This window comes from Ascaphus truei, unplaced genomic scaffold (genome assembly GCF_040206685.1).
Source record: "Ascaphus truei isolate aAscTru1 unplaced genomic scaffold, aAscTru1.hap1 HAP1_SCAFFOLD_1467, whole genome shotgun sequence".
In the NCBI taxonomy this organism is placed as follows: domain Eukaryota; kingdom Metazoa; phylum Chordata; class Amphibia; order Anura; family Ascaphidae; genus Ascaphus; species Ascaphus truei.
Genome location: NW_027454352.1, coordinates 55,001 through 66,152, shown reverse-complemented (window position 1 = coordinate 66,152; position 11,152 = coordinate 55,001).

Genomic DNA, 11,152 nt, shown 5'->3' with positions numbered 1-11,152 from the left:
ACACACACACACACAGACACACACACACACACAGAGAGACACACACACACACACAGAGAGAGACACACACACACACAGACACAGACACAGACACACACACACACACACACAGACACAGAGACACACACACAGAGACACACACACAGACACACACACAGACACACACACACACACACACACACACACACACAGTACACCTCACAGCTGGAACAGGCTGCCGGAGACTCTCACAGCCGCCCGCAGCCTAAGTTCTTCCATAACTGAAGCGGTCTCACATTGTAACCCGCTCTGTTAGGCAGAGATCACAGTGGCCGCGACGCCAAAACAAATACCGGTGTCCCGCCTGAGGTGCACATAGTGGGCGCGACCAGGCGGAGGCGCGACGGAGCGGCAGAATCCGGAGAGACCAATCGTGGCGAACCGCTCACACGACGTCACGGGCCACGGACCCCGTCTGCATACAGTGCGGGATTCGCCGCGCACGCCCGTCGTGTGATTGCGCGCTCGTCCTGCGGCCTTCCACTATAATCTGGTGTGTTACATATACGTCTATAACTGCGCATGCGTAACCCCGCTCACTTAATGTAACCGTGTATCTGTCATCTTAACTCTATGCCCAGGGTGTGCAGGAAAAGCAGAGGTAACTCTCACTGTATTACTGCCTGGTAACACATTATAAATAAATACAAATATATAATACACACACACACCATCTCTGAGAGGTATTCTGCAAATCGAGCCCTATTAGGCTGAGTCCACACTGGCCGCGCTCGTGCTTGAGAGCGGTGACGTCATCCAACTCTCCAAGCATGAGCGCCGGGGGGGGGGGGAAGGAGGAGGAGGGGGGGGGGGGGCACGTTGCAGGCAAGCTGAGCGCGCTTCAAAGTCAGTTTTTTTGTTTATGTAAGCGCCAAGCGTGGGTGAGCGTGTGTGCACACGCGTACCGCGTAAGCGGGACGTCAAAATGTAAATAGCCAGAAGCAACCTGGTCAAGCATGGCGCGGTCAGCGCGCTCAGCGCCACCGGGGGCCTCAACCGTACCAGTGTAAGGACAATCTGACACATCTGCTGAGAGACTGAAGCAGCGGAATGAATGTCGGGAGTTAGAGATTTGCATTTACACTGATCTAGCACACACACACAGGGACACAGAGACACACACACAGGGACACAGAGACACACACACACACAGGGACACAGAGACACACACACAGGGACACAGAGACACACACACACACAGGGACACAGAGACACACACACAGGGACACAGAGACACACACACACACAGGGACACACACACACACAGGGACACAGACAGACACACACACACACACACACAGGGACACAGACAGACACACACACAGGGACACAGAGACACACACACAGGGACACAGAGACACACACACACACAGGGACACAGACAGACACACACACACACAGGGACACAGAGACACACACACACACAGGGACACAGAGACACACACACAGGGACACAGAGACCAACACACACAGGGACACAGAGACACACACCACACACACAGGGACACAGAGACACACACACAGGGACACAGAGACACACACACACACACACAGGACACAGAGACATACACACAGGGACACAGAGACACACACACACCCACACGACACACGGACAACCACAGGGACCAGAGACACCACACAGACCACACAGACACACACACAGGGACACAGAGACACACACACAGGGACACAAGACACACACACACCACAGGGACACAGACAGACACACACACAGGGACACAGAGACACACACACACACAGGGACACAGAGACACACACACAGGGACACAGAGACGCACACAGACACACAGACACACACACAGCACACCCACAGGGACACAGCGACATACACACAGGGACACAGAGACACACACACACACAGGACACAGAGACACACACACACACACAGGGACACAGAGACATACACACACACACACACACACAGGGACACACACACACACACAGCAGAGACATACACACTAGGGACACAGAGACACCACACACACACAGGGACACAGAGACATACACACAGGGACAAAGAGACACACACAGCACACACACAGACACAACACACACAGGGACACAGACACAGGGACACAGAGACACACACACAGGACACAGAGGCACACACACACACAGGGACACAGACAGACACACACACAGGGACACAGAGACAACACACACACACAGGGACACAGAGACATACACACAGGGACACAGAGACACCACACACAGGGACACAGAGACATACACACAGGGACACAGAGACACACACACACACACACACAGGGACACAGAGACACACAGCACACACACACAGGGACACAGAGACATACACACACACACACACACAGGGACACACACACACACAGGGACACAGAGACATACACACAGGGACACAGAGACACACACACACACAGGGACACAGAGACATACACACAGGGACACAGAGACACACACACACACACACACACACACACACACACACACAGGGACACAGAGACACACACACACAGGGACCACAGAGACACACACACACACACACACAGGGACACAGAGACACACACACACACACAGGGACACAGAGACATACACACAGGGACACAGAGACACACACACACACAGCACACCACACACAGGGACACCAGAGACCTACACACAAGGACACAGAGACACACACACACACACACAGGGACACAGAGACACACACACACACAGGGACAGAGACATACACACAGGGACACAGAGACACACACACACACACACAGGGGACACAGAGACCACACACACACACAGGGACACAGAGACACACACACACACAGGGACACAGAGACACACACACACACACAGGGACACAGAGACATACACACAGGACACAGGGACACAGAGACACACACACACACACAGGGACACAGAGACATACACACAAGGACACAGAGACACACACACACAGGGACACAGACAGACACACACACACACACACACAGTGACAAACACACACACACAGGGACACAGACAGACAGACACACACACACACACACACACACACACAGTGACAGACACACACAGGAACACAGTGACAGACACACTGTGATTTTATAACACTAATATACATTTAGATATGTGTTACACATCTTACACACCAGTGGAACGCACTACATATTCACTTATATTTGTTATATACTATGTAATGCCAAATATGTTTACTCATGTGCATACATTATACACGTGTGTGTGTGTGTGTGTGTGTGTGTGTGTGTGTGTGTGTGTGTGTGTTGTGTGTGTGTGTGTGTGTGTGTAAGAGAGTTCACTTGTGTCAGTAATGACTCATAAAATTTCGATCTCTGTTTAGGCCACCGTTAAGTGTCCCGAACAGTTGCATAAATTTGTATTCATGCAACCGTCTCTCTTTCAGTGTTTTAAGATTACCTTTGTATGCACTGACACAAGTGAACTCTCTTCCCATGAGCGCTATCGGCCATGTCTATACATACTGTGTTATATGAATGCACACACAGCTGTCTCTCACACATACCAATACTCCTTGTTTTTCCATCCCTATACACCAATAGGGACCACATAGTATCCACACACACTTTTAGTTGTGCTACAATCTCTCACATTTCCACACCCACCCACACCATTTATATCCACTCCCACGCCACACACACCTTGTGTAGAGCACTGTATATACTGTGGGCTCTCCATTCATTTATATTCACACTGATACACATACACACTCTTACATCACTTGCTTTCAGGAACCTTTTGACACCTCCAGCCATAAAACACATCCACACCGGGGGACGGACCAGCACAGATAACATTCCAATAGACACTGTTTATAGTATAGCTTTCGCTTGCTTCATTCATTGTAACATCGCCGGAAGAAGAGATCAGCGTATCTCGAAAGCTCGCACAAATAAACAGCATTTCGTTAGCCACAGAACGGTATCATCTATTTATTTTTAGATTATTGAAGCTCGGCTAACACGGTACTGATACCTCTACACTGTATTATATATATATAAATATATACACACACAAAAAATATATATAATGATTCAATGTGTATGTATTACTATATAAATACATAATATTGATTCATAATACTGTATATATACTGTATTCAATGTGTGTATATATATACTATATATATAAATAAAATTGGATCAATGTGCATGTATATAATATTGAGTAAATATGTATATTAATATTGTTTTAGTAAGTTATATAGATATAATTTATCCCATTATAATATATATACACATATTGTTATATAAAAGTATACATGAGATTGCCATGATAGAATACACCTCTATTCTGTTTTTTTTTTTAATTTTTTTTTTTAATATATATATATATATATATATAGTATATATATATATATACTATATATATATATGATATATATATATAGTATATATATATATATATATATATAATATATATATATATATATATATATATATATATATATATATATATATATATATATATATATATATATATATATATATATATATATAACCCTTTAATCACCCCCATGATATATAGATATACTGTATTACACTCCAGCATGTGCTTACCATACAACCCCTAGGCCCCGCCCATTCATTTGCATGGGCCCCGCCCATTCATTTGCATGGACCCCGCCCATTCATTTGCATGGACCCCTCCCTCTCTATTCCCACTTCCCACCCACAGAAAATGGCGGGCCAGACGCCAGACATGGACCTAGGTCCCCCTCCCTGACACCCCGGGCTACCGCTGCCCGAAGACACGGCGGGGCTAGCTGGTGGGATGCCGGAGATATCCGGGGGATTGAACATATGGGGGGGAGCGCCTAGGCCTCCATCTTGAATTCTCTAAGCCCTGGGTTCCCGCCTCCGCTATCCCGCCTCCTCCGCTCCGGGGGGGGGAGGGGTCTATCCACAGAAATAGAAGCGCCATGGAGAAGGGGGGAGTCCCCGCTATCGGTATTGGGTGTGCCGGAGAGCGGATGGGGTCGGATGGCGGAGATATCGGGCGGGTGGCTGGGCCGGGCCGCTCACCTGGATAATATGTCTTCCTTCTCAAGCACGCAGCAAGACAAAAACCAGCGCGCCAACTAGCCGCCGGATCTACTTCCGGTGGGGGGCGGGGCTTTGGTTGGCAAAAGGAGGGCTCAAATTCCTCGGACCCCGTCAACGTACCTGCCAACCAGGGCTGTCTAACCTAGTGCCTATTTGCAAATATGACTGTATATGAATATATTTAATAAATACTTGTACATATGTAATATATATATAAAACACCTATAACTAATATTAATATATTTGAATTAATGCTTAAAGGTGTTTTATTTATATATATATATATATATATATATATATATATATATATATATATATATAAAAATAAAAAATGAATAGACAATACCGTTGTGTGCCTAACGAAATGCTTTTATTTGTGCGAGCTTTCGAGATACACTGATCTCTTCTTCCGGCGATGTTACAATGAATGAAGCCAAAAAAGGGTTTTTACTTTAAAAAAAAAAAGGGGCATCTGTGATTGAAACCTATCCCTCCCCCCTGTGCAGTAAGTGTTTTATTACTAGAGGTGTATTTTGTGTGTTTTGTTAACTTATTCTCAGCTGGTCCCAGCTGTTGGAGGTCAGTGGCCCCTCCTTCCCAGGGTTTAAGCCCCTCCCCACTTCCCTAGTTTGCAGGTCCTTCCATTCTACTGGATATAGACCCAATGTGGTCTTTCTCCCTCCTAATAGAGGTAAATGAGAATTTTAATCCTAATAGAGGTATATTAGTATTTTATCTGGTAGTGTTAGGACTTGCAAACAGGTGTCTGCCTTGACGTGGCTCGCAAGCTTACAACGCTTTGGCCAAAGGGTTAAACTAAATGACCCTTTTTCAAGAGAATATATAAGTATTTTACTGTGTGTTTCTGTCATGTTGGATGTAGCATTGGGCTTCTCTGTCGTCTCTTGTATACATTTGCCACGCTTAATAGATCTGCTTTTTGACACTTATATACATATATATTTTGGGGGGGCTCAGGGGTTCCCAAAAAGAGCTTGCTGGGGTTTTGTGTGCTTTGCTGCAGAATAATGGCAGGGCCCCATCTGGCCTAACACCTACACAAGCCTGGTAGCCACATGTGCCTTCCGGAATCCGTGACTTAGAAAGCCCTCAGCTCATATACAGGTCAGCAATATCTATACGTATTAAACTATTCCCGTTTAATAGGAGAGGTGGTGTCCTGTCTGCTGCGTGCAACAAGTTGAGTTCTTATTCTGGTGTCAGGAATGGAGTGAGTGTAAATATATATAGATATAGATATAGAGATATATATATATATTATATATATATATATATATCTATATATATATATCTATCCCCTACATTCACTAGCCTCGTTCCTGGCACACATTAGAAAAATACTTTAACCTTTTAAAACACTGCAAACATGCTCAGCTTCTTAACCTTAGCGTGAGCACCTTCCTGTACCCCTACTCTAGGCTCAGGATACCTGGGCATGTATGTGGGTACCTCTGCTATACTGGGGAGCCCCTTGCTATATGGACTCCGTGTATACCTGCAGATATATTTTAACCCCTTCATACCCATTTACCTTGTCTGGAAACTGCTGCAGCAGGGACTCTGGCGGTGAGACGTAAGAGCGTTTCAGGGTACGAGGTTGGCGGAGTAATGTGCTTGGCTGTATCAGAGGATACCACTCAATCTCCGGATACAACTCTTGGGGTATCCCATAACTCCGGAACCCCGATACATAGACACATTCTGTAAAGACTTTCTCCGCCCAACCCCACCCTGAAACGTACAGCCCAGAAATCTCCCGATCCCAGCACCCCAGTAAAGGCAAAAATCACAATTAATGTCGCCAAAATTAGTACACAGTTGCAATAATACATTCTCGACATATGGGTCCCAGAGCTGACACTCTAAGACCCTAACACGCGGGTCGGGGTTAACCAAGTGGGCTTGAGCTTTATTATAAGCCTGGTTAACCCCTTCACCGTCACAGGTACCTCTTTAGACATTGGGGTGATAGGTTGGTAAGAGGCGTAGCCTTCCAGCCCGGCAGATAGGGACTGGGAAAGTGAGTTGGCCCTTTCACACTGATCGGATGTTTGTTTATATGGTTGCTTACTTAAAGATGTGTTGTTGGAAGCTACAGGCTGAATACAAGCCGTGGTTTATTTTCCCCATATATGTCTCCCTCGTTGTACCTTTGCATAGGGTTATGGGGAAGTGGCTCATAATTAGAGCGAACGCTGAGTTACTCAAGGATCTCATTCCTATAGTCCATCTGATTCACGAGTTACTCAAGGATCTCATTCCTATAGTCCATCTGATTCACGAGTTACTCAAGGATCTCATTCCTATAGTCCATCTGATTCACGAGTTACTCAAGGATTTAATTCCTATAGTCCATCTGATTCACGAGTTACTCAAGGATCTCATTCCTATAGTCCATCTGATTCATGAGTTACTCAAGGATCTCATTCCTATAGTCCATCTGATTCACGAGTTACTCAAGGATCTCATTCCTATAGTCCATCTGATTCACGAGTTACTCAAGGATCTCATTCCTATAGTCCATCTGATTCACGAGTTACTCAAGGATCTCATTCCTATAGTCCATCTGATTCACGAGTTACTCAAGGATCTCATTCCTATAGTCCATCTGATTCACGAGTTACTCAAGGATCTCATTCCTATAGTCCATCTGATTCACGAGTTACTCAAGGATCTCATTCCTATAGTCCATCTGATTCACGAGTTACTCAAGGATCTCATTCCTATAGTCCATCTGATTCACGAGTACTATTGCACCCCCCTTATCGACAGGCTTAATCGTGATACTAGTATCCTCCTCCAATTCTCTTAGAAGGCTCCGATCTCGATGGGTCAAGTTAGTCCCGATGCAAACTCCTTTATCCCGATTCAATTCACTCGATTTATCAACATCGTTCTTCTAACTAGTGCAATAAAAGTTTCCATAACCCACCAGTCTTGGCGCACAGTGATTAAAAGAGTAAACAATGTCAAACGCATGGAAAGGCTCTCGGCCCAACTGAACCACTCATTGGACATTTTTTATAAGGTATGGGAATTATGGCCGCCAGACTAGAAACCTTCCCAAAATGTGGATAGAAGGTTAAGTGTAATCCTCAAAATAAAACAGAAGAATGTAAGAAAACCAGACTAAAATAACCCGGAGTGCAGACCGGTTTGTGGGACAAAGTGGCAGATCCCCCCCCCCCCCCCCCCTCATCTCTAGTCACCTCCCCTCCCCCCATCCCCCTTCCTCTATTTCTTCTTGCCCTCTTTCTTCCTCCTCTATCTTTCTGACCGTCTCTTATTTATCTGAAAACTAAAGGTTTGCCTTAAAACTTTTAATAAAATCCCCGCTGAAAGACAATTTGAAACCAGTACAACAAGTAGAGACAAAGAGCTGAACACGTACACGTTTATTCATCAAGCATTGTATAGAGTATAAGTCAAAGATCACAATTGTTCCTGTTTTTGTTTTTCTCCTAAAAAGACAAATATTGGTTACAATGGAAATGTTATACTCTGTCAAACCTAATAAAAAAGATTGAAACAAAACAAAGCGTTTCCATAACATGGTTGGAAGGGGCAGTGTTACATTTACTCTTAGGCTGAGGCCCCAGTGCCTCCGCTGCACGTGCGCCCGCGAGACTGGCGACGCGTGCAGCCGATTCCCCGGTCTGCAGGAAGAGAGACCGGGGGGGGAGTGACGGGGGCGCGGCCATGATGTCACCCGGCAGGTTCGCCCTCATTGGCTGAACCGCCGGGGGGTGTGGCCTAGCGCTCCGTCGTGAGTCCTGCTCTCAATTCTATTGAGGGCAGGAGAAACTCTCGCCACAGCGCTGCGGCCCCCCCTCGCAGCGGGCCCGGCACCATTGAGGGAAGGGCTCTCGTCCCTGCAGCGTCCGCCACAGCGAGCGCCGCAGTAGCCAGCGGGGACCAGGCCTTATTCGTGCATGCTACTGTAATAATGGAGGGAGCAGGGGGTGTGATACTTTGTGTTGGAACAACGAGTAGTTGATATGTTACAAGCTCTCCACCCTATCGGGGTAGGAGTAGGACCCGATGAAGGACCGTGAGAGGTGGGAAAGCTTGTAACATATCAACTACTTGTTGGTCCAATAAAAGGTATCATACCCCCTACTCCCTCTCCCTCCGGTGTTACTACAAGGAAGAAAGGACCAACCCAGCTCCCCACCCTTCTTTGTCCAGAATCTGGTGCGAGAGTGCAGAGTCTACCATAGAGACTAAAGTGAAAGTACAGAGCGTCCACCATAGAGAGAATACAGAATGTCCACAAGAGATTAGAGTGAGAGTACGGTGGGTCTACCATAGAGATTAGATTGAGAGTAAAGAAAGTCTACCATAGAGACTGGACTGAAAGCACAGAGCATCCACCATAGAGACTAGAATGAATGTCTAGAATGTCCACCAGAGACTAGAGAAGGGGGAGGAGAGAAAGAAGGGGAAGGGAGGTAGAGCAGAAAGTCGGCCATCGGAAATAGGGGGAAAATGCAGGAAACATTGAAGGGGGGGGGAAGAGAGAGAGGTGGGGGGGGCAGTAACACTTCCCCTCCTTTCTCTAATATCCTTAGACCCTCCCCACCACCTTACCCTCTCTCTCTCTTTTCTACTGTTGTCCCTCCATCAATCCCTCTCCCCCATCTTCCTTTCTCTCCCTTCCCCTCCTCTCCTCCCATACAACACCCCTTCCTTTCTCCCCCTCCTCCCTCCACTCTCCTTGAGCTTTTCCCTGTAACCTCCCTCTCCCCTCCATCCCTGATCTCTCTCCAATGCCATATTCCACCTTCTAACCTCTCCCCCCTTCTCATTCCCTTCTCTCACACCCTTTCTCCTAATAATCTCCACCTTTTCTCTCCACTCTAACACCCTGGCCCTCCCTTCCAACACTCTCTTCTCTTTGCCTTTTCCTCCTTCCTTCCCATCAGCTTCCTCTCTCCCTTCCCCCTCTCAACCTTCTCTCTCCCCCCATCTCCCCTCCCTCTATCCTTCCCATCCCTCCTCTCTCCACATCCGTCCTCACTCCCTATTTCTCCTCCCTCCTCCTCCTCTCTCTCTTCCCATTTCCCCTCCTCTCTCTCTCCCCATTTCCCCTCCGCTCTCGTTCTCCCCATTTCCCCTCCTCTCTCGTTCTCCCCATTTCCCCTCCTCTCTCGTTCTCCCCATTTCCCCTCCTCTCTCGCTCTCCCCATTTCCCCTCCTCTCTCGCTCTCCCCATTTCCCCTCCTCTCTCGCTCTCCCCATTTCCCCTCCTCTCTCGCTCTCCCCATTTCCCCTCCTCTCTCGTTCTCCCCATTTCCCCTCCTCTCTCGTTCTCCCCATTTCCCCTCCGCTCTCCCCATTTCCCCTCCTCTCTCGTTCTCCCCATTTCCCCTCCTCTCTCGCTCTCCCCATTTCCCCTCCTCTCTCCCCTCAACGTCCTCCCCTCTTTCACATACTCCCCACCGACCTTCCCCCTTTTTCTCTATCTTCCCTATCTCCTTCCTCACCCCCCTCTCACTCTCTGGGCCGACTGTCTGGCCCCAGATCACTGTGTGGGGGGCGGGGGGGATCCTGTCATTTACGAAGGCATTAAATTTGTGTGTTTCATATCCAACTGCCCTCCTCTCTTCCTTAGCACCTGAGGTCTGAAGCCCCTTTCTCTGGACCCTGGGTATAGTCCCACCCCTGAGGGTCGGGAGTAAGCAGGGGACAGCTCCTCAGGGGTGTAGAGCTCTGTACTCTCCTCTCCCTCCACCTTTCCCCTTCTTCCCCCTGCACTATCAGAGCCAGAGTGAGCAGGGCCTGGGAAGTGGGGGAGCCTGAACAAAGATCCTCGGGGGCGGGGTCTCCGCAGAGGGCGGAGCCATCAATGGGATCCTCGGGGGAGGGAGGCTGAGGTGAAGGAGCAGGAGGGCAGTAAAGAGGGAGAGGAAGGCAAATAATTTCCGGGCGGTGGGACTCATCCGGGAGGGAGAGAGAGAGAAATAGAGAGAGATGGGAAGGGAGAGAGAGAAGGGAGAGAGAGAAGGGAGAAGAGA